The sequence below is a fragment of the Macaca mulatta genome, chromosome 5 (assembly GCF_049350105.2).
Source record: "Macaca mulatta isolate MMU2019108-1 chromosome 5, T2T-MMU8v2.0, whole genome shotgun sequence".
NCBI classification, from domain to species: Eukaryota; Metazoa; Chordata; class Mammalia; order Primates; family Cercopithecidae; genus Macaca; species Macaca mulatta.
This window is the reverse complement of record NC_133410.1, coordinates 52303244-52327597: the sequence shown is the minus strand read 5'-3', so window position 1 is coordinate 52327597 and position 24354 is coordinate 52303244. Positions and strand designations below refer to the sequence as shown.

At 40.1% G+C, this 24354-nt stretch overlaps 1 protein-coding gene across 5 annotated transcripts in view; it reads right to left on the bottom strand.

Moving 5' to 3' along the window:
• Positions 1-9577, bottom strand: part of RASGEF1B (RasGEF domain family member 1B) — a 45197-nt gene extending 35620 nt beyond the window's left edge. For 2 of the 5 annotated variants that reach the window (XM_015138432.3, XM_015138433.3), the window contains exon 1: positions 9290-9427. The gene's annotated coding sequence lies outside the window, so the exon portion shown is untranslated. Of the gene's footprint in view, positions 1-9004; positions 9428-9555 lie in introns of those variants that run through there. The other 3 variants (XM_078002636.1, XM_078002637.1, XM_028848467.2) reach the window with 3 other exon arrangements.
• Positions 9578-24354: the final 14777 nt, after the last annotated feature.

Here is a 24354-nt window from a genome sequence, read left to right as displayed (position 1 = left end):
TTTTCTGCCTTCTAACAAGCCCAAAGTTATGCTGCTAATTAGCTGATTTCATTTTCCCATGAAACCACCTTGATTGCTGACCTTGCACATAGCAATAACCAACTCCTGAGATTCAAGTCACTTCAGTCCCTTATTTATTATGCACAATAGTCTTATTTTTCTACCTCCCCATATACTCCAGACAGAACCTTTTCAATTCCTTAATCCCTTCTTCCTTCGTTAGTCATAATTCTTCTCACTATGGGATACTGTGTGCTGGAGAATGTCTTCACATGTCACAGCCCTTTACTCTCTGAAGCCCCCCTCCAGGTCTCTCTCACGACATCCGTGATGCAGAAGGCTCTGAGAATTTCAATGGCTCCATTTGCGTAATTGTTTACTGACTACAAATGCCTTCCTGGATTCTACAACCACCTCATCTGGCAGGCATCCTCATCTTTTTTTGACTACATAAGCAGCTGAGGTTCAGAAAAACTGTAATAACTAGCTTGGGGTTAGACATGGAGTAAGGGACAAGTAGGGTTTCAGAGTTAGGTCTTCAGATTCCAGGTTCAAAATTTATTACACTACATCACGATATGCTGCAAATGGTCTTCTTTGAACTTCTGATGTTTAATCATTAAACGAAAATCCTGTCAGTCTGTCTCAAATTGTAGGCTATTAGGATAATTCACACGTTTTACATGTTCTACATAAATCCGTGCTCCAAAGAAGTATTAGTACCATTAATTACTCTTACTAAAAAGTTCAACTGTCAACAGCAGTATTTAAGCTACTGGCTTTTGCCATCAAAGCATGGTCTCATCAAGACACAGAGATTCCAGAGATTCTAGTGTGGACTTTAAAAAACATTAAAATATCCTCAAAACTGGGATGTATGTAAACAGTTGAATGGTAAGAAAACATGTTTACTTAACAGTCTTTTTAAGTGATATATGCAATGACAGAGCATCTAACAATGGATAGCCTCTTAGACTCAATGAAATATAGTAATATTTGCTCATGTGTATTTTATAGATTTCCAGCAAAAAAAAATTTAATGAAAGAAATGACCAAGAGAAAAATTATGGCTCACACTATTCATCACACATTGCTGGACAATGTCTAACAAGTGGCCAGTCTAGCTGTTTTTGGAAGGATCAACTGCCTGTGTAATAGACACGCTTGATAATCACAAGGAAAAATCAGCAGAATGGTACAGAAAGCACTGTTTGTGGAACAGAATTCTAAATAGCTAAGAAGACAAACATAGTAGTCTGTTTTCTCTAAAGTATCTTCCCTCTTGTTAACCACACACCAGGAGCCACTGTTTGTTCTGTATTCCTGACTTGATATCTGGGTCTTTTGTTTTAACTGCTTTGGTTCTGGAATTGAAAAGTGAGGACCAAAAGACTAAATATTGGTTTAGCTCTTGTTAAGGAAATAAATCCAATATTCAAAGCACTGGGCATGAGAATCCAGACAAGTATTTATCCCTGGGCACTATTAACTCTAAGAATCACTTCCTAACGATTTCTCCAGGGGAAGAAAGGCTCAGGGTAAGGTTGCTCATAACCCGTAACTTCTATTTATTTCATTCAGTCAGTGCAGTTCTCATGCCTTCCTTACTGGCAGCAAATCTTTTCCTTTCAGCTTCCACAACTAATATTTTCTGTCTCTGAGATCCTATAAACTCTCAACTTACTCCTCTCTACACTTTGCAACACAGCCTCAAAACTAGCCTCTCCACTGTCTGCCATCTGTCGTTAGTACAAATTTTGCCTAACTCAATATACCTATCAATGGGGACCAGCTAACGAAAAATTTTGTTTAGGAAAAACTGACTCTTCTCCAAAATTAGAATATGTGGATGGAACAGCAAGTTAAATACTGGCATTAATTTACCATAAAGTCCAACTTCAAAGTAGCTAATTCCTTCAGAAAAAAGAGATTTGTATGAGACATAAGAAAAAGCTGCTGACTTTGTTCAAATCCTACCAATAATACATAAAGCAGAGAGCAGGTTCATCTCAAAAGCTATTCTCACCTTATGAAGTTGCATTTGTAAGTCAGTTCTTTACAGCTCAGAATATATTCAATTTAGTCAGTGGCTCTTAACTTTTTAGGGAGATCACAAATCTCTCCCCATCACCACCCCCAGAGATATTTACACACCAGTTTTCATATACTTTCAGGGAATTTACAGACCCCAGATTTAGAAGTCCATGTACAGAACCTAGATATTACTTCTCTACGCCAAGGAAGGAGAACATGGTGGCTCTGACAGTAACCTTGGTCTAACACTTTCAAGACTGGCTCCTTAGAAATCAAGAAATTCTTAGGCCAGGCGTGGTGACTCACACCTGTAATCTCAGCACTTTGGGAGGCTGAGGTGGGCGGATTACCTGAGATCAGGAGTTCGAGACCAGCCATGGAGAAACCCCATCTGACCAACATGGAGAAACCCCATCTCTACTAAAAATACAAAATTAGCTGGGCATGGTGGTGCATGCCTGTAATCCCAGCTACTCGGAAGGCTGAGGCAGGAGAATCCCTTGAACCTGGGAGACAGAGGTTGTCGTGAGCCAAGATAGTGCCATTGCACTCTAGCCTGGGCAAAAAAAGCAAAACTCTGTCTCAAAAAAAAAAAAAAAAAAAAAAAAAAAAAAAAAAAAAAAAAAAAAAAGAAAAGAAAAGAAAAAAGAAAAAGAAATCAAGGAATTCTTGTATTTTCAGGTAGTACCAATCAAACTGAGTTAAGAGAATAAAATAATCATAATTATTTTGGCTTGGGTACAGCTATTGAAATGGGCTTTTTCTTTTCTGCATAAATTGAGGCAGCACTTTAGGATGTGAGGAGATGCAGGGAGATAATGGGAAATAGATTCTGGTTTTAAAACAATGAACCAGGGGAAAAGAAAGTGTAGAGCCATCAAAATTAGCATATAGATTACAGGTTATGCTGGAAAATCTTCCAACAGGAAGTCAAGATATACCCAGCCCAGGTATACAAGATGAATGTTCTTTCTTAAAATTAATTTGGGAAGTTGAAAAGTTAGTTGACAGACAAGACATCTTACAGAGGCAGCTAATTTGGTCACAAAGATAGATCATGTTCTTCCAAGGACCCTGAAAAAGTTCAGCCTGACATTGATCCAGCAGCAAGGAAGCAAGCTCTGGGTGATTTACGATATGAATGGATTTGAAAGGCATGCCTAATGGTTTCAAACCCACTAAAGCGCCAGATGAAAAGCTGCCTTTTTCTAAACAGCAGACTGTGTTTGAATTAGTGACTGCTTTTGCACAATGTTATTTATGATGAAGCAGGTGCACCAGGATAGGGTGGTTTCAGGTGACAATTCAAATTGGAAAAGAGGTTGAGGAAAAGATGGGTATGGGAACTAAATCAAAAGCTATCCCTCAATGTCTGCAATAGGTGCTTTGTAAATCTCTACCAGAATGTCGAGTCAGCATTTCCTCTACACTTGAAATGAGACAGAAAATGTAAGAGTCAGAGAAAAAAAGGTTTATTTTTTTGATCCCTATTTCATCATACATAGAGTGCTTCAGTGAAATACCTAATAAATCCAATGCCTTGATGTTGACCATAATATTTTAGCTTCTGTTCAAATATTGGGCATGTGTTCCAATTAAAGAAAAAGAAAAAACACTTAAGTAGACGAAGGCCTCCGTATCACAGCTGAACTTTGAAAGCATATTTGTTTAGTGGGGAGAGGTTTAATTTAATATCCTGGAATTACTGGTTCCTGAATTCCCATCTAGATGCCAGAAAAACTTTGCCCTTTGGTGAGATTCATCTTCAACAATTTGTTTCTTCCTTTTCTCCCTTGAAGTTGCATAGATCTGAATTAAGAGTTCACATATTTCAGCTTTACTCCAGCTGTTATCTCAAGTACTTGCAGCCTGCCTCCTTTTGCCCTGCTAGAATACCAAGATTGACTGCACCTTCATAGGGTGTATCTAACTATGGATTTGAGCCAGGGTGAAAGGTAAAAGTCAAGTTTCTGACACTATCTAAAACATGACTTAAGTTTGAAAATGTCTAGATTGCCAGGTGTGGTGGCTCACACCTGTAATCCCAGCACTTTGGGAGGCCGAGGCGGGCAGATCACAAGGTCAGCAGATCGAGACCATCCTGGCTAACCCGGTGAAACCTCATCTCTACTAAAAATACAAAAAATTAGTTGGGCATGGTGGCGGGCGCCTGTAGTCCCAGCTACTGGGGAGGCTGAGGCAGGAGAATGGCGTGAACCCAGGAGGCAGAGGTTGTAGTGAGGCAAGAACGTGCCACTGCACTCCAGCCTGGGCAACAGAGCGAGACTCTATGTAAAAAAAAAAAAAAAAGAAAGAAAATTTCTAGATTATCTTCTCATTTCTGTCCTCATTCAGAGGAAGTCCTAAATCAGAGATTTCTAACAGCATCTCTGGAAACTGCAGAAATGCTACACCTCTGCTTACCTCCTTTACAAAAAAAAAAAAAAAAAAAAAAAAAAGGTATCATATTGAGAGGGTAAACAACACAGAGAAGACAACTCAGAGTCAACTCACATCTTTGGTATGTGAACAGACAGAAACTCCAAGACTCCAAGATAAGTACCTTCTTTGAAAGTAAGTCCCACAGGCTTAGTAGATTTCACAGTTAAGGGAGAAAAAGAAAAAAAAATCAGTATTTTTGAGGAAGGAAGATCCTATTTCTCTCTGCAATGAAACAGTGATATTATTTCCTGATTTATCGGCATCCATACAAAAAGTGAATTTGCATTCTGTTTGATTTGTCTTAGATGCTACTTAAAGATTTCCTTACTAATTCCTAATTGATGGAGGAAGGGGATTCTGACTCAAATAGTTTACTATCTTTGGTTTCCTCGGAAGAAAAACAAAGCTAAGATTTGTCATCTTTTGTCTTGGGGATATGTTGTTAGCAGTTTATTAAAACACAAATGACATTTCAGCACATGACCTGGAGAGTCAATTAAAGCTCTTCTATGAAGTAAATCTTTACTACGTGGGAACTGAACCCAGGACATATTGAATGTAAAGAATGTAATGCATACACTCTTTATGCATTAACTTTTTATCATCTACATCTTCCATGCAGTTCCTAAACTGGACAGTAGATGGCTCCTCGTTCCTTGTCTTTCAAAGGGTTGGCACTTTGTAGCAGTAACAGTGCTGATTTAGAAAAGCAAAAGGATAACTAGAGTTATGGGGAAAATATATTGAGAAACTGGTATTTGTGATCTTGGCATATTATTGAACTATACAGCTCATACTGTACAGGTGAAGACATACTGGCTAATGTTATTTGGTCATAATGCCTTACATTGTAGGTGCTCAACTACAATGAGAATTAAATATTTCCTTTTCCTAGAAGAATAAAAATGATCTTCTGGATAATCAAAATCATCATTACCTAATTGAGTGCTGTCAAAAAGAACTTTCTGGGATACTGAAAATGTTTTTCTTTTGCACAATGCAATAGAGTAGCCACTAGCCACAAGTGACTACTTAGCACTTAAAACGTGGCTTATTGCGACTGAAAAACTAAATTTTAAATTTTGTTTAATTTTAATAAACTTAAGTTTAAATATTCCCATATGACTAGTGGCTACCATACTGAACAGCACAGATATGAGTAGCTGAATCATCATTTATACATGGTAGATCTCAACACAAATAAAGTAATATCATATGGAGAACATTCTTTAATAAAAGGTTTTATTTTTCTATACCTAATTCATCTCAAGAAAATGATCTGATACCTAATGAGGATGTTTATTAAAAAGTAGAGTTTTCTATTTATATTTTAGTATGTAATAGGTTACTGGGATAATTTTCCAGCTGTGAATTTTTGAAAAACTGTATTCATCCCTCCCCATTTTTCTCTTTTAGAGCAATAGAAAGATGTTGGTACTCCAGGCGAATTTGTACTTTCTCTGGGTTAAACTAATTTTCTAAGCAGGGTTTCCTAATAAAATTTGAATCAACTGAATTATTTCCAGACACAGGCATACCCTGAAATGAAATAATAAATATAAACCTAAGAAAAAATGGTTGTTCAAAACAAATTTAAAAATTTAATGGATAGTAATATTGATTTAATAGGCCAAAAAAAATCTGACACCAACCTTTTTAATAATCATTTTTAATATTCATACCTACAGAAGAACAGAAGCAAAAAGCAGTTTAATATTAAACTTCTACATAAATTAATCAATAAAAAGAAATTTCACTCTCCTCTCTTCATTTCCACATACCTAGAAAGTAGGTGAACATCTAACTGCAAATCACTTCACCCTTCATTAGTCCACCCCTAAGACAGGGTGTAAATGCATGAAGCAGTAGTACAACAAAATAAAGCAGTTATGACAGACCTAAAGAAACTCATAAATCACTCCATTCAACTCCGCACAGTCGTTTTACAGAAACTGCAGGCATAGAGAAAAAATAAATCACTGATTAGGGCTCCAGATCCGCCAGAACCCAAGTCTCCTTATTTCCAAAGCAGAAATATGTCCGCCGCACTAGGCTACAACATCTGTCACTTTAGGATAAGCAAAGGTTGCATGGGTCTTTTTTGTAGTTTTAACTGGAGAACCAAAAAGGACAACTATAGGTCTGAAAAAGTGAGGGGAGTGGGCTGGCAATACCCAAATTCAACTACTACTAATACAAATCCCGTAAATCTTAAACAGCATTTTCAGTGCAATTGGCCTCTTTAAGAAGTCACAAAATGTTTTCACAGCTTTTTCATTTATTATGTGTGGCGTCAGAATCAAGATTCCTAATCCCTGCTTCAAGGATTCTAGATTCTTCTCCCAAGCAAAGGAAAAGACACTCCTTTCACCCATCTCCTTTCCAAGGAGGTGCTCTCCTGGGGCCATCCCAGTGTTCCTCCCAAGTCCAATTCTTCCAGGTACTCTGTGGATATTGACAAAGCTGATCCCAACACTCTTGAGTCATACTAGGGATCCCAGTTTCTCCCCTTCAATTTTCTTACCATGTCTTTTTCCCTCAGAAAGGTGTATTGAATTGTTTTTATTTGGTCTACTGTACTCTATTAACTAGTAGTTAATTTTAGGGTCTAAGAATAAAATGTTATATAAGAAGTATGTGTTATTAAAATATTTTGATTTATACATATAAATACATATGTGTCTATATATACATTATGTGTATACACACACGTATAAAAAATCCATTAATGCTAAGCTGTAGCGGGTTAGCGGGAGACAATATATGTGAATGTTTTCTGGTGATTCCCAGGTATTAGATGTGGTAGTATCAGATAAAATATCCAATGGAGCACATAAAATGAAGCAAGACTGAAAATGCACCATAGGAGAAATAAATTCTAAGAATGTAACACTTCCTTAGACAACTGGAAAGTGCAAAGCCAGTATACTTAGTAGTCAGAAATGTTGCCACCTCCAAGAAAACAAAAGATTGACCCGACATGCAGTGGAAGAATGCCAAGAAACTTGTTAATCAGTGGCTGATCTCATCTTCACCAGAAAATCTGCTTGAAAGGCGTAATATAACGTTGTTTGTAAATCCTGATGTCTGTCAAAAGTGCCCTAAGGTCCTCCTCTCTAGCTCCACCACTGCCCCTCACTTAAAAAAATAAAATTACCTTTAATGATAGGGTTTAACAAGCTGCCATTCTTCTTTTTTCTGTTATGAAAAACTCAACAGCAAAGAATTTTTATTTTTATTTCTTTTTATAAAAGAAATCAACTCTACTTTTGTTCTAAATCTCATGGGACCAGTTATTTTCACCCAAATCGCCAACCAGGTACACACGCTGCTTAACTGTTAACCTCCTTGTTTCTTAGAAGAGGCTTATTGCCATGGTCCAACTATGTTTTAAATTAAGGCACAGCCGTCACATGCCAAGCTCTAGCTACTGTTTTCAGGAGGAAAGGGCAATTATTCACCCCATCTGAGTGTGACTGTGCCAGACATCATTCAAAAGTGCACCACCCTGATCCCTAGACTCTTCCCCTTTATGCACCCAGTTCAGAGACCCTCCCCTCGGCCATTAGACCATCTGAGCTAAATATAGATCTACACACACCAGCAGTTCCTGATCGTCGTCACATGGTGCTGCTGACGAAGGACTCCTTGGAGACGCGTTCGGTCCAAACACATACACAAATTTGTGTGCATATTCATCGATATACACCATATCCACCGAATTCATCAGGGAGGATGGACACATACATCTACATTCCGAAGAGAAAATCGCAGTCTAGACAATCTCCTTGTGTTATGTGCCACACTTGTGCCACCCTCGGCAGTGTCAGAGGACTAAGCTACGTTGCTTTTTCCTGAACTGCGCCGATTTGGTTGGGGCAAGACAGCAAGCCGTATTGAAATGGTACGTCCATGCACACACACAATGGCGCGCGCACCCCAGCCCCCGTCTCGCCCTTCTCCCTGGTGCAGCACTAAAGTTGTTTTTCACAGCTCCCTTAGAAAGAGCCTCCCTCAAGCTGATCGCCCGCGAGGCTCCCAGATACCTCTAGCTCACCTTAGATTCCCCAGGCAGGTGACCCGAGGCTATTCAACTGAGCTCTGGCAAAAGCAATACGACTCAGTGTCTCCCAAGTTTGCCAGGTGAACACCGAAGGATGACAGAACATCACCTTGTCGGTGAGGAGTATGTGACTTCTGTTCCCTTGTCCCTTCCTACGAGTCAGACTTTAGATTACATGGCACTGACAACAAAAATCAACAGCTCCCCCTACACACACACACACACACACACACACACACACACACACACACAAACTAGTTAAGAAGTGGAAGAATCAACCTAGGTATGCACACGAAGGAAAGAAGGGATGAAAAAAATGATGGACGCGACTACAACTCAAGACAAATCCTCAAAAACCACCGATCTCGAGACAGAAGGCCTGGCTGCAGGATCAGGGAGAAAGAGGGAAGGCACAACCCAACCCAAGCCCGTCCCTACCCGGGTTCCAGTGGCTCGGCCACGCACCTGTTGGGGCCGCGGCAGTCCCAGGTGCCCGCAGCGGCCGGGCAGGGGCCCTCCCCCGGTCCCGGGCTGAAACCCGGCTCTTGGTGCCCGCGTTCGCGCTCACTCGCCTCGGGATCTCCCACCGCCTCAGAGCGCACCCAGCCGGTGCAGTCTCTGAGCCCTGCTCGCTCCCCGCGCGGCCCCGGGATCTCCAGGGAGAGCGCAGCGCTCAGCAGGGTCCCGAGTTCCCGCTACCGGGCTGTGGTCCCCCCGCCGGGAGAAAATCCCAGCCAGGGAACAACCTACCTGCAGGTGGACTCTGAGTCCTCCGCCTCTCGGCTGCGTGCCGCGCGCCCACAAATGCGACCAAAGGACAGGGAGCGAAAGCGCGCGGGAAGAAGAAAAACAAAATCTGCCTAACCAGTCGGGTTCCTTGTTTATACTGAAACTACGGTAGCAGCCGCCGCGCACGCCCCCTTTGCTCGAGCTCCGGTCTCCTGCTGCCAGCCCCGCCCCCCGCCGCCAGCCCCGCCCCACCCCGGCAGGCGCGGGCCAATCACCGCACAACTCACCGCCCACGCCGCCGCCGCCGCCGACCCGGCAGGCGAGTCCCAGTGAGCCTTAGACTCCCGCAGCGCGTGGACCTGGGTGCCCTCCCACTCGGCAGAGGGCCGCGGAGCCCAGCGCAGCGGTGTTTAACAGAGCTGGTCGGGCTGGCTCCGACTGTGAGCGTTTCCTCTTGAGTGCACCCGCCCCGGGCTGTTGTGCAGTTGTGAGTGTGTGTGTGTTCATTCACCTGTATACTATCTGTAAATACCGGCCCGACTCGTTACACAGTATCTATTAACATAATCGTGAGCTAAAGGTTACTGTCCATGTAACTTTCAGAAGAGAGCGGAGAGGAACCACAGAACATTTGCTCAGCAAATACCACGTAGATCCTGGTGCTAAGCACTGTGCAAAACGCTGGGGGCACACTGTTGGCAAAGTAGGCTGGTCCCTGCCATTGTGAAGCTTACATAGTCTAGTGGAGGACATACATTCAGCAAATAACCACCCAAACAAAATGTAGCATTACAGCTCCTAGAAGTTCCACGGAGAGGAACCTGTTCCGTGAAACATGATTCCGGAGGCAAAGCAGGGAGGCTAGTCCTCAGTGAGGGCTGTGTTGTCATGGTAACCACATACTCCATCACGGGATATTTGATAACTATTTCAGAAAAAAAGTAAAAACCTCAGTACTTCACTTTGTACACATAAAAGGAGGCCAGAGGGAAGTAATGATGGAAACAAGGGAAGAGAGAGACCTATGGAAAGAAAAAAAATTACAGAATTAGGAGACTTACCAACTGTATGTCTTGAGTAAGTGATACAGCTTTACCGAGTTCCGGTTTTCTCATATATAAAACAACACTATTCATACCTGTCCTATACTACTATAATTAAGATTACTGAGGGGGAGGAATCCTTTTCCCTCCTGCTCCATGGGCCCCTCCCCCTCTCCTTCCTGGGGTGGAGTCTCATTTTGACACTCACTTTGTCCGTTCTTAGGAGATTCCTCCTTCATTTTCTTCACTTATGCCTCCGTTTACTTTTCTTCCTCTTTATATACTCCTTCCCTCCTTTCTGTAAATAGGACTCCCCTGATTCAGTAATTCACTCTAACCTAGCTAAGCCTTTGACTTAACCATAGCTTCTCTGCAGTTTAAATGAGAAGCCATAAGGCCAACGAAGTTTGGTGGGCCAGCCATGCAGAGTGAAACACAGAGGCTGGGTGGCCCTGCCTTGCTGTTGTGGTTGTGCTGGTTGGTTGATTTTTCAAGCTCAGTTTTGCCATCCTGGTTCTGTAGCAAATGAGCCATATGACATTGGGCCAGTCACTTACACTCTTGACATCACTGGTCCTGTAGCAAGAAATTAAGAGTTCCGGGGGATTGCTGGCAAGATGGCTGAATAGGAACAGCTGTGGTCTGCAGCTCCCAGCGAGATCGAGGCAGAAGACAGGTGATTTCTGCATTTCCAACTGAGGTACCCAGTTCATCTCATTGGGACTGGTTGGACAGTGGCTGCAGCCCACGGAGGGTGAGCCGAAGCATGGAGGGTGAGCCGAAGCACAGAGGGGCATCACCTCACCTAGGAAACGCAAGGAGTCAGGGAGTTTTCTCCTCTACCCAAGGGAAACCATGAGAGACTGAGCCTGAGGAACTCCGGCACAGATACTGTGCTTGTCCCCCAGTTTTCGCAACCCACAAACCAGGAGATTCCCTCCAGTGCCTACCCCACCAGGGCCCTGGGTTTCAAGCACAAAACTGGGCAGTTATTTGGGCAGACACTGAACTAGCTACAGGAGTTCTTTTTTTTCCATACTCCAGTGGCCCCTGGAATGCCAGTGAGACAGAACCGTTCATTCCCCCCGGAAAGGGGTGCTGAAGCCAGGTAGCCAGGTGGTCTGGCTCAGTGGGTCCCACCCCCATGGAGGCCAGCAAACTAAAATTCACTGGCTTGAAATTCTCACTGCCAGCACAGCAGCAGTCTGAGATCAACCCAGGACACTCGAGCTTGGTGTGGGGAGAGGTGTCTGCCATTGCTAAGGCTAGAGTAGGCAGCTTTATGCTCGTAGTGTAAACAAAGCTGCTGGGAAGTTCGAACTGGGCAGAACCCACTGCAGCTCAGTAAGGCTGCTGTGGCCAGACTGCCGGGTTTCCCTTCTCTGGGCAGGGCATCTCTGAAAAAAAGGCAGCAGCCCCAGTCATGGACGTATAGAGAAAACGCCCATCTCCCTGGGACAGAACACCTGGGGAAAGGGGCGGTTGGGGGCGCAGCGTCAGTAGACTTAAACGTCTGCCTGACAGCTCTGAAGAGCAGCGGACCTCCCAGCACAGCGTTCCAGCTCTGCTAAGGGTCAGACTGCTTCCTCAAGTGGGTCCCTGACCCCCATGTATCCTGACTGGGAGATACCTCCCAGTAGGGGCTGACAGACACCTCCTACAGGAGAGCTCTGGCTGGCATCTGGCAGGTGCCCCTCTGGGACAAAGCTTCCAGAGGAAAGATCAGGCAGCAATCTTTGCTGTTCTGCAGCCTCTACTGGTGATACCCAAGCAAACAGGGTCGGGAGTGGACCTCCAGCAAACTCCAGCAGACTGACAGCAGAGGGGCATGTCAGAAGGAAAACTAAAAAACAGAAATAGCACGTCCACTGAAAGACCCCATCCGAACGTCACCAACATCAAAGACCAAAGGTAGGTATATCCACAAAGATTGGGAGAAACCAGCGCAAAAAGGCTGAAAATTCCAAAAACCAGAACACCTCTTTTCCTCCAAAGGATCACAACTCATCACCAGCAAGGGAACAAAACTGGACGGAGAATGAGTTTGACGAATTGACAGAAGTAAGCTTCAGAAGGTGGGTAATAACAAACTCCTCCAAGCTAAAGGAGCATCGTCTGACCCAATGCAAGGAAGCCAAGAACCTTGAGAAAAGGTTAGATGAATTGCTAACTAGAATAACCCGTGTAGAGAAAAACATAAACGATGTGACGGAGCTGAAAAACATAGCATGAGAACTTTGTGAAGCATACACAAGTATCAATAGCTAAATCCATCAAGTGGAAGAAAGGACATCAGAGACTGAAGGTCAACTTAATTAAATAGAGAGAAGACACAATTAGAGAAAAAAGAATAAAAAGGAATGAACAAAGCCTCCAAGAAACGTGGGACTATGTGAGAAGACCAAATCTACGTTTGACTGGTGTACCTGTAAGTGACAAGGAGAATGGAACCAAGTTGGAAAACACTATTCAGGATATTATCTAGGAGACTTGCCCAACCTAGCAAGATAGGCCAACACTCAAATTCAGGAAATACAGAGAACACCACAAAGATACTCCTCGAGAAGAGCAACCCCAAGACACATAATCAACAGATTCACCAAGGTTGAAATGAAAGAAAAAAATGTTAAGGGCAGCCAGAGAGAAAGGTCGGGTTACCCACAAAGGGAAGCCCATCAGACTAACAGCAGATCTCTGTGCAGAAACGCTACAAGCCAGAAGAGAATGGGGGCCAATATTCAACATTCATAAAGAAAAGAATTTTCAACCCAGAATTTCACATCCAGCCAAACTAAGCTTCACAAGCGAAGGAGAAATAAAATCCGCTACAGACAAGCAAATGCTGAGAGATTTTGTCACTACCAGGCCTGCCTCACAAGAGCTCCTGAAGGAAGCACTAAATATGGAAAGGAACAACCAGTACCAGCCACTGCAAAAACATACCAAATTGTAAAGACCATCAACACTATGAAGAAACTGCATCAACTAACGGGCAAAACAACCAGCTAGCATCATAACGATAGGATCAAATTCACAAATAACAATATTAACCTTAAATGGTAAACAGGCTAAATTCCCTTATTAAAAGACACAGACTGGCAAATTGGAAAAAGAGTCAAGACCCATCAGGGTACTGTATTCAGGAGACCCATCTCACGTGCAAAGATACACATAGGCTCAAAATAAAGGGATGGAGGAATATTTACCAAGCAAATGGAAAACAAAACAAAAAGAAACAGTAGAAGTTGCAATCCTAGTCTCTCATAAAGCAGACTTCATACCAACAAAGATCAAAAGAGACAAAGAAGGACATAGCATAATGGTAAACGGATCAATGCAGGGAGATGAGCTAACTATCCTAAACATATATGCACCCAATATAGGAGCACCCAGATTCATAAAACAAGTTCTTACAGACCTACAAAGAGACTTAGACTCCCGCACAATAATAGTGGGAGACTTTAACACCCCACTGTCAATATTAGACAGATCAACGAAGGGTTTTTCATGTCTCTATCTTCTTCAGTTTTGCTCTGATCTTAGTTATTTCTTGTTTTCTGCTAGCTTTTGAATTTGTTTGCTCTTGCTTCTCTAGTTCTTTTAATAGTGATGTTAGGGTGTCAATTTTAGATCTTTCCCACTTTCTCCTGTGGGCATTTAGTGCTATAAATTTCCCTCTAAACACTGCATTAGCTGTGTCCCAGAAATTCTGGTATGTTGTGTCTTTATTCTCCTTGGTTTCAAATAGCTTATTTATTTCTGCCGTAATTTTATTATTTACCCAGTAGTCATTCAGGAACAGGTTGTTCAGTTTCCATGTAGTTGTGTGGTTTTGAGTGAGTTTCTTAATCCTGAATTTTAATTTGATTGCACTGTGGTCTGAGAGACTATTATGATTTCCATTCTTTTGCATTTGCTGAAGAGTGTTTTACTTCCAATTATGTGGTCAATTCGAGAATAAGTGTGATGAGGTGCTGAGAAGAATGCATATTCTGTTGCTTTCGGGTGGAGAGTTCTGTAGAATCTATTAGGTCTGCTTGGTCCAAGCTGAGTTCAAGTCCTGAACGTCCTTGTTAATTTTCTGTCTTGTTGATCTTTCTAATATTGACAGTGGGGAAAATCCTCAATAAAATACTGGCAAACCAAATCCAGCAGCACATCAAAAAGCTTATCCACCACGATCAAGTTGGCTTCATACCTGGGATGCAAGGCTGGTTCAACATATGCAAATTAATAAACATAATCCATCATATAAATAGAACCAATGACAAAAACCAAATTATTATCTCAATAGATGCAGAAAAGGCCTTTGACAAAATTCAATACCCCTTCACGCTAAAAACTCTCAATAAACTAGGTATTGATGGAAGGTATCTCATAATAAAAGAGCTGTTTATGACAAACCCACACCCAGTATCATACTGAATGGGCAAAAACTGGAACATTCCCTTGGAAAACCGGCACAAGACAAGGATGCCCTCTCTCACCACTCTTATTCAACATAGTATTGACAGTTCTGGCCAGGGCAATCAGGCAAGAGAAAGAAATAAAGGGTATTCAGATAGGAAGAGAGGAATCAAATTGTCTCTGTTCACAGATGACATGATTGTATATCTAGAAAACCCCATCATCTCAGCCCAAAATCTCCTTAAGCTGATAAGCAACTTCAGCAAAGTCTCAGGATACAAAATCAATGTGCAAAAATCACAAGCATTCCTATACACTAATAACAGATAAACAAAGAGCCAAATCATGAGTGAACTCCCATTCACAATTGCTACTAAGAGGATAAAATACCTAGGAATACAACTTACAAGGGATGTAAAGGACCTCTTCAAGGAGAACTACAAACCACTGCTCAAGGAAATAAGAGAGGACACAAACAAATGGAAAAATATTCCATGCTTATGGATAGGAAGAATCAGTATTGTGAAAATGGCCACACTGCCCAAATCAATTTATGGATTCAATACTATTCCCATCAAACTACCATTGACTTTCTTCACAGAATTGGAAAAACCTACTTTAATCTTCATATGGAACCAAAAAGAGCCCACATAGCCAAGACCATCCTGGGCAAGAAGAACAAAGCTGGAGGCATTATGCTACCTAACTTCAAACTATACTACAAGGCTACAGTAACCAAAACAGCATGGTACTGGTACCAAAACAGATATATAGACCAATGGAACAGAACGGAGGCCTCAGAAATAACCCTACACCTCTAACACCATCTGATCTTTGACAAATGTGACACAAACAAGCAATGGGGAAAAGATTTCCTATTTAATAAATGGTGTTGGGAAAACTGCCTAGTCATATGCAGAAAACTGAAACTGGACCCCTTCCTTACACCTTATACAAAAATCAACTCAAGATGCATCAAAGACTTAAACATAAGACCTACGACCATAAAAATCCTGGAAGAAAACCTGGGCAATACTGTTCGGGACATAGGCATGGACAAAGACTTCATGTCTAAAACACCAAAAGCAATGGCAACAAAAGCCAAATTGACAAATGGGATCTAATTAAACTAAAGAGCTTCTGCACAGCAAAAGAAACTGTCATCAGAGTGAACAGGAAACCTACAGAATGGGAGAAAAATTTTGCAATCTATCCATCTGACAAAGGGCTAATATCCAGAATCTACAAAGAACTTAAACAAATTTACAAGAAAAAAAAAACAAACAACCTCATCAAAAAGTGGGCAAAGAATATGAACAGACATGTCTCAAAAGAAGACATTTATGCAGCCAACAGACATATGAAAAAATGCTCATCATCACTGGTCATTAGAGAAATGCAAATCAAAACCACAATGAGATACCATCTCATGCCAGTTAGGAGGGCGATTATTAAAACGTCAGGAAACAACAGATGCTGGAGAGGATGTGGAGAAATAGGAACACTTTTACACTGTTAGTGGGAGCATAAATTAGTTCAACCATTGTGGAAGACAGTATGGCAATTCCTCAAGGATCTAATACTATTTGGCCCAGCAATCCCATTACTGGGTATATATCCAACAGATTATAAATCATTCTACTATAAAGACACATACATATATATGTGTATTGTGGCACCATTCACAATAGCAAAGACTTGGAGTCAACCCAAATGCCCGTCAATGTTAGACTGGATAAAGAAAATGTGGCACATATACACCATGGAATACTATGCAGCCATAAAGAAGGATGAGTTCTTGTCCTTTGCAAGGACATGGATAAAGCTGGAAACCATCATTCTCAGCAAACTAACACAGGAACAGAAAACCAAACACTGCATTTTCTCACTCATAAGTAGGAGTGAGAAACAATGAGAACTCATGGACATAGGGAGGGGAACATCACACACTGGGGCCTGTTGTGGGGTGGGGGGCTGGGGAGGGATACCATTAGGAGAAATACCTAATGTAGATGACCGGTTAATGTGTGCAGCAAACCACCATGGCACGTGTATACCTATGTAAGAAAACTGCACGTTCTGTACATGTAACCCAGAACTTGAAGTAAAATAATAAAGAAAAAGAAATTAAGAGTTAGAAAAAATTAGGATTTCTTAATGAGAATATCTGACATATCCTTTGTAACCTCTGGATATGCACACCAGACCAGAAGATTTTGGCCAGTTTTACTTTCTAAAGTATCCCCCAACCAAGAAGTTTGTTTATTTTAGATTCTTAAGATTTAAAATGGATACCATGATAATATTAATGCAATGCTTTCTAAACAGCATTCCCACCCCCTATTCTGGCAGATCTCTCTGGGTTCCTTCTAGCTTTCTACATGCCAAGTATTAAATAAGGAGACGGTTCTGGAGCCAGGTATCCTGAACCGTAATCCTATCTCTCTCACAGAGCCACCTATAAAGCCTTAGAAAAGGCACTGATGGACTCTGGAGCAGCTTACTCATCTGAAAAATAGCATTATAGTTAATTAAAGTAACTTTTTCATAGGATGTTGAGAAGACTAAAAGAGATCATACAGGAAATGAGTTTGAAATAATGTCCCTCAGAGAAGCCTTCCCTGACCTCCCTATTTAAAATTGCAGTCACCCCCGACTCCATGTAACCCTTCCCTGCTTTCTTGTTGTTGTTTCTTCCATAGGACGTATTGCCACTTAACATACTATATATTTTACTCATTATTGCTTCTCCCCTCTCACTAGAATATAAATTCCATAACAGCAGGGAATGTTGCTGTTGTCATTGTAGTTGTTGTTTTCCTGCTGTATTTCCAATGTCTAGAACAATGTCTGACATATAAGAAGCAGTTAGTAAATATATGTTGGTTGAATAAATGAATGAATGCTTAGCATGTAAGTACTCAATAACTAATTGCTGTTATTATCATGTCTGAATTGTTTTCTATCATGAAAAAAATTTCCTTTCTCTACTCCTCAGTTTCTTTCTGATCTTTTTACTCTATTGGCTCAACTCCTACCTGTAAATGTCAGTAAGCTCAATAATGCCAATCAAACTGATGCAAATCTGCTAAGTAGTATCTCACTCCAGTATTAAAAAACAGCCACCTGTATTTAAAGTTTCTGCTATATGGCAGGCTCTGTGCTAAGCATTACTTTTTTAGTTTCCAGTCCTCTTGCAGCTCAAATGCATAAAATTAGAGCAATCATCATGACGATCCATGTCCAGCCCTCTTTCTTTTATTTTAGTTCCTTTCATTCCCCATCTAAAATTCCAGTTTTTACCACACAGCATTTAGTGTGAACTTTTCAATCCACCTCTCATGAACAATGATGGTATTATCTTATGTGAGTACACATGAGTGTATTTACATAAATGTTATTGTGCAATCAGTCTTATTCTGTTTCTCATTTTCCCCGCAACTTAGACTTTTGATCATCTATCTGTGTTGATATATGTTTGTGTTGCTCACTCTGTTTATCCACTGTTGAGTGTTTCACCATATCTGCATAACTCTGTTAATAGCTCCCTGCTAGCAGGGAGCTATTTTTTATTCGTATTATCATCAATCCTCACCCAAACTCTGAGAGATAAGTACTATTATTTCCATTTCTGAGATGAAGAAATGAGGCTTGGGAAGGTAACTCACCGGCCAAGGACACTCAGCTGGAGAAGCCATGAATTAAACCTGTATATCTCTGTTTAATCCTCCTGCCTTCCCAGTTCATAAAATTCACTCAATGACTGTGGGACTTATGAAATAATGTTTAAAACTACTAGATATGTATATTTAAATTAAACTAGAAGCCAGTTTTTTTGCAAAGCAATGTTATTTGTCTCAAAGATACAAGTTTAGTTTTCTTCATAGACACGAGTTTAATACTATTATTTGTGGTTTATAGTTTCTTTAAAACACATGAAGCTTCCATGAAAATCTCACAATGCGTGTTTGTCTTCAGATGTTTAAAATGTATCATTTTAAAGAAGAATGAGGCACCAGAACACTAGATAGGATTAAAAAGGAAATGATATAAGGGAATGGATTATGGCTTCAATGTACGAAAAACATTAAACATGTCTAAAGCAGAATGGTATCCTTTTTCAGCATTAAATTCCCATTCTGTGCATCTTAAAGGGCCTTGTGAAATGGCCATGTAACTCCCCAAAACACTCCCACATTTTCTCTTTCATTTATATTCTCAATGTCACTCTGGACTATGGAGAGGAGTAGTTCAAGGATATGTAATCTTAACCTCAGATTGTAAATGGAAGGAAAAAACGGGATTGATCACACCGCCTATCAACAGTCAATCTGGACCCCAGCCTAGGCCTTCTCGCTTTTGAAGCTAAAAACACAAACCTTTTTTTGATAAGTCTGATGTACATGGCCTCTCTTGTATGATGACAAAAGATTATGGGGTCTTAGGCCAATTAGACCAACCCAATTAGACCAACCCAGCTCCACACTTTAGAGCAAATCCCTTATTTTCCCCTTGCTATTTAAGTATGCTTTTCCTTGACTTCCCTTTCCTCATCCTCTGAGGGCCTACAGCAAAAAGAGAAGGAGTCTGCTTGGTGTGCTTTGGTTTCATGCTCTCTTCCTGCCATTAGCCTGAGTGAAAGGAAGGCTGTCCATGAGTCAGACTTTTTGTTTCTTTCTGAATAAGTTGGTCTTACAATGAATTAAGAACAGGTTTTTCTAAGTCAGATTCTGGTAGCCTTTAATGTTAAGTCTGATTATTTTACTAGAAGATCTTTTTGGTTTTGACTAATTGCCAATCTATGGCTAGCACATTGAGTAGGAAGGGACAAAGGAGAAAATGAGTAATAGAATAATAAAATTAATAGGAGACCATATTGGAACTTCAGAGTAATTTTATAAAGTGTGTGTATATGTTTAGCATCAACCTCTGTACATACATAGCCCTGAAATCTGATGGGATGAATGACCACAGCAGGACACGAAGACTTCAGTATTCAAGATCCTGAGTCCCTGTCTAGTGCCATCAATCCCTACATAACTATAAAATGAATTCTGACACTTAGAAGGAATTTGTGTGATGAAACAAATGACTGGGTCAGCCTTCGAATGGTAATTTCAATAATAATTTCCAACACGTGTTATAGTTTACAGTGTTCTTTCACATCCATTATCTCATTTAGGGAGAACATGGGGTCTGTGAGGGTCATTCAATTCTGACAGTGGTCATTATAGAAGACATATACTTTCCTCTTCTGGGATCACCAAAAATACTATAGATAGCCGTCCATTTAAACTTGCTAAGAAGATACTCCTAAACAGAAGAGAACTGGCTAAAAAAGATAACTTCAGGAGGTCTAGTGAACATATCCGAGTGATTCTTCATCACTGTCACGTTTTATCTCCCAGATCCTAAAGTTGTAGGAAAGAATGTGACAACCGCATGGGAAATCCCACAACAGATAGTAGGTTTTCAAGTCTCCTAAGAAGATGTAAAAAAATACTCTATCTCCATTTATAGACAAGAACTGTTGAAAGGCAACTTTACTGTTTTTTCTTAGATAAGCATTATTATTTTACTCATTTGCCAGTACTTACTTACTCTTACAAAGTAATTATTTGCAACACCCTCAGAAAGAATATTGGTAATGAGAAGTAATATAACTTGGCCTGATCACAAGGTCATGAGACAGTCATCCTCTTCACTGATTATATAATACATAGTAACTTACCTTCCCTGTACTGACAAAGAAACATTTAATAATCTTTTTTTAATTTTTTTTTATTTTTGAGACGGAATCTCACTCTGTAGCCCAGGCTGGAGTGCAGTGGCACGATCTCCGCTCACTGCAAGCTCCACCTCCCGGGTTCACGCCATTCTCCTGCCTCAGCCTCCTGAGTAGCTGGGACTACAGGCGCCCGCCACCACGCCCGGCTAATTTTTTTTTTTTTTTTTTTTGTATTTTTAGTAGAGACGGGGTTTCACCATGTTAGCCAGGATGGTCTCGATCTCCTGACCTCGTGATCCACCCGCCTTGGCCTCCCAAAGTGCCGGGATTACAAACGTGAGCCACCATGCCCGGCCAAGATTTAATAATCTTAAACATGCATCATTTTGATTAGACATTTTACTGTTTTGGGTAGAAATTCAAATATGTTTAACATAAATACATTTAGATAAATATTATTCATCAAAAAAGTCTTTATAGTAAATATACATATATTTCTCTATGTGTAATTTCTCTCTCTAGCAGTTTTTGGTTTCTTCTGAATGAGTTGGTCTTATAATGAATTAAGAACAGGTTTTCCTAAGTCAGATTCTTATAGCCTTTAATGTTAACTATGGTTATTTTGCTAGAAGATCCCCTTGGTTTAGACTAATCTTCTAGCACATTGAGTAGGAAGGGACAAGGGAGAAAATGAGTAATACAATAATAAAATTTTAGAGCTGGGGAAAGTATCAATGATCATCTCTTTTAATCTTTCCCTATCCCTGTGCCACCAACCAAGTCATTTTTGAACAAGGAAACTGAGTCTCGGAGAGATTAAATGATCTCTCCTAGGCCAACAAGATAATAGCAAAGTTATGCTAGTCAAAGAGCACAGATAATCCCAGGACTTCAAATCCTACATGATTTTACTTCCTAATAATTCCTGCAGGGTAGAGTTATAGAGCTACTTTGACATTATAGAAGTTTAATTTGTTTTCAAATATTGATGACAACTATTCTCTATTAAATATATCTTGATAAAATAAGTTCTCTAGATATTACATTTTATTATTTTTCTAAATGATGCTAATGCCATTTATTATCTTATTTAATATTCAAGGTAGTAAAATAGTAAGCTCTTCAGTGGCTTTATCATTAAAGTAACCACATTAAAGTAACTATTAATTACACTTCATAAAGTAAATTCAAGAAATTATGTCAATCAAAAAAGCTTGTCTAATTAGCATTTACTATTGTCACCAGGAAAACATGTACCTAAGATATTTTCTATTTTGTATAATAAAATAATTTTCACAAGACTATTAGAGCATTTCCCTGAAGTCTTCAGATGATCTCTAAATGATTCTGTGAAGTTTAAATTTGTAAAATATCTAAACATTCATTTTGACACACAGATGATTTCAGTAATAAAGCCAGAATTTCTGTGCAATATATTTAGATATTGTTGTGGAAAAGCATAATGGTGAATCTATTTTCTACACAAAAATAAAAGGAAACATCATGTAATTTAATTGTATTTAATTAGACAGAGAGGGTGGCTATCTCTGGGAATAGGAATGGAACTTCAATTTACTTGTAGTAGTTGATTTTTTTCCTAAAGAACAACTTAAAGCTGATATGACAAAATGTTCATTATTATCATTTGTGCATCACAGGTAGATGGGTGTTTATACTTTTTTATTGTGTATGTTTCTTCAAAAAAAATTAAAGAATTTTATAATTAAAATTGGATATTTTCATGTACCTATACTACATAACCTTAAACTTCTATATTTAAAGCTTACATTTTAAGGCAATACATACTAATAATGTTATTGCTTTGCCTTTTTCCGCTCATTGATTAATCACATTTATAAAGTATAACTGTCAATCAATAGTCCAGAGAATTTTATTTGGCTTCACTGTACAAAATTATACCCTATGTGATATAAAGTGTGTTAAAGAATGTTATGCATCTCACACAGCCTATCAAATTAGCCCCCTTTTGTTTTTTGATGTGATTGTGGGTGTCTCTTCTGAAACAGTGATGTACATTGTGACACATAGTTAACACACAAATGAGCTTTGATTCATGACTGAAGCCTGCTTTAAAGTCAAATCTCCCACAGGCTAACACCATTAGCACGTGATTAATGTTTCCAGGGCCTGGAATTAACCAGTGATAATTTTAGAATCTACAATTATCCACGTAATTGTCTCCAAGTAGCTGTCTCTGAAGAGTGGTCAAGAACTAAAGTGAAATGGAGGTTGAATGTAAGGATATGTCTTCTTATTAGAGGGATGATCCATTTACTTCAGGTCTGTCATGACAGTCAAGGAGTGTGTTTGGAGATGTATTTGGGAGAGGAGATGGGGTGGAAGAATATGACTGTGGCTTGAAGTGGAGTTTGGAAAGTATTGAAGAGATGAGGCATTTTCTGACCTAGACTATTGCTCAATAATTTAAAATAGATTATCTCCTAAGTATGTAAGGAAAGAAGTCTAAGAAAGACTAAGGCATGAATTTAACACCTCTCACAGCAAGAAATTCATAGCCAAGGGCAAAATAAAATCTCTTAGTCTGGATAAAATTCCATAGATAAACACAACATGTGTCTTTAGTCTGTTTGTTGTTTTTTTAAGAACTCACAACAAACTCTTGAATGCCCTGCCTTCTTAAGTTAAAAAGTCAAACACCAGCTGTTTACAAAAGGCAGTCATGAACCCAAATTTCTAAATTAAAAAATACTGAGGAGTTTTATTTTTCTCCAAAATAATTGAACTAAGACATACTTTTGAAAGCATCATTAAATAGATACAATTTTGGTTAGTCCTGTTCTTGCTCTTGCATTAAGGCTAATGGCAGATATATTGCCATCTTTTGATTCAGAACACAACAACAACAACAAAATGAACATGAATTTTGTTCTGTGTTTTTCCACTGGTGAGAAAAAAATAAGCACATATCCTGCCAGAACAAACCCTTCAAAGCTTATCACAATGACAAACCTGAGGCACATCTCACTTGACAAGGTACCTAGTAGACTTCATACATGAATACAGGAGTTTTGGGATCCTTTTTAAATTCCTTTTTCCTTCCTTCCTTCCATCCTTGGTCTTTCAAGAACTGCAAACTACATAGTGGTAGAAATTTTTCACTTCAAATTTAACAGTAACAACCCATGCTTCAAGGAGGGAATGTTTGAACCTGTTAAACAACTCTTTTAGGAAAAAACAACCAGTATACTGAAATGAGTCATTTGCACAAAGCCTAGCAGAACTCATTCCAGAGCAAACAGGAGGGAGGAAATGCAAAACAGGACAACCTGTTGAGAGCAAACAGTGGAAGGGACTCATTGTCTCACCTGGGGAGCAAGAGCCCTTGGCGGATATTTCAAAGAGAAATTTCAGTGTAGGAACAAATACAGGAACCTGTCATACTGGCTTTGCTGTGGGAGAAGCTAACATTTCAGATTCTTGGTGTTCTCAACTGTAAAATGAAGGGATTAGGCTGGCTCCATGTGGATACCTTAGCAGCCAAGAGGCTTGCAGAGGTCCAGACTTGACTTAACCACACTGATATTAGGGATTACGGTCATATCTTTTCTCTGAAGCTCAATTTCTGCATTATGCTAATCTTTATGATGCCCAAAAGATCCCGTGGGGATCTGCTTTGACTTTTCCCTAAGGCTCCAGCCTGTACTAAAGGCAGTGGCTGCAGTTAAATGGATCATGGCATAGTAATACCTCCACTCTGGGTCTGATTTAAACAGACTTGAGATTCATCTTCAATGATGGAATTCTACTTCTGGAGTAATAATTTATCGGCAGGGGCATTGGTGGTTTGCTGCACCTATCAACCCATCATCTACATTAGGTACTTCTCCTAATGCTATCCCTTCCCTAGCCCCCCACCCCACGACAGG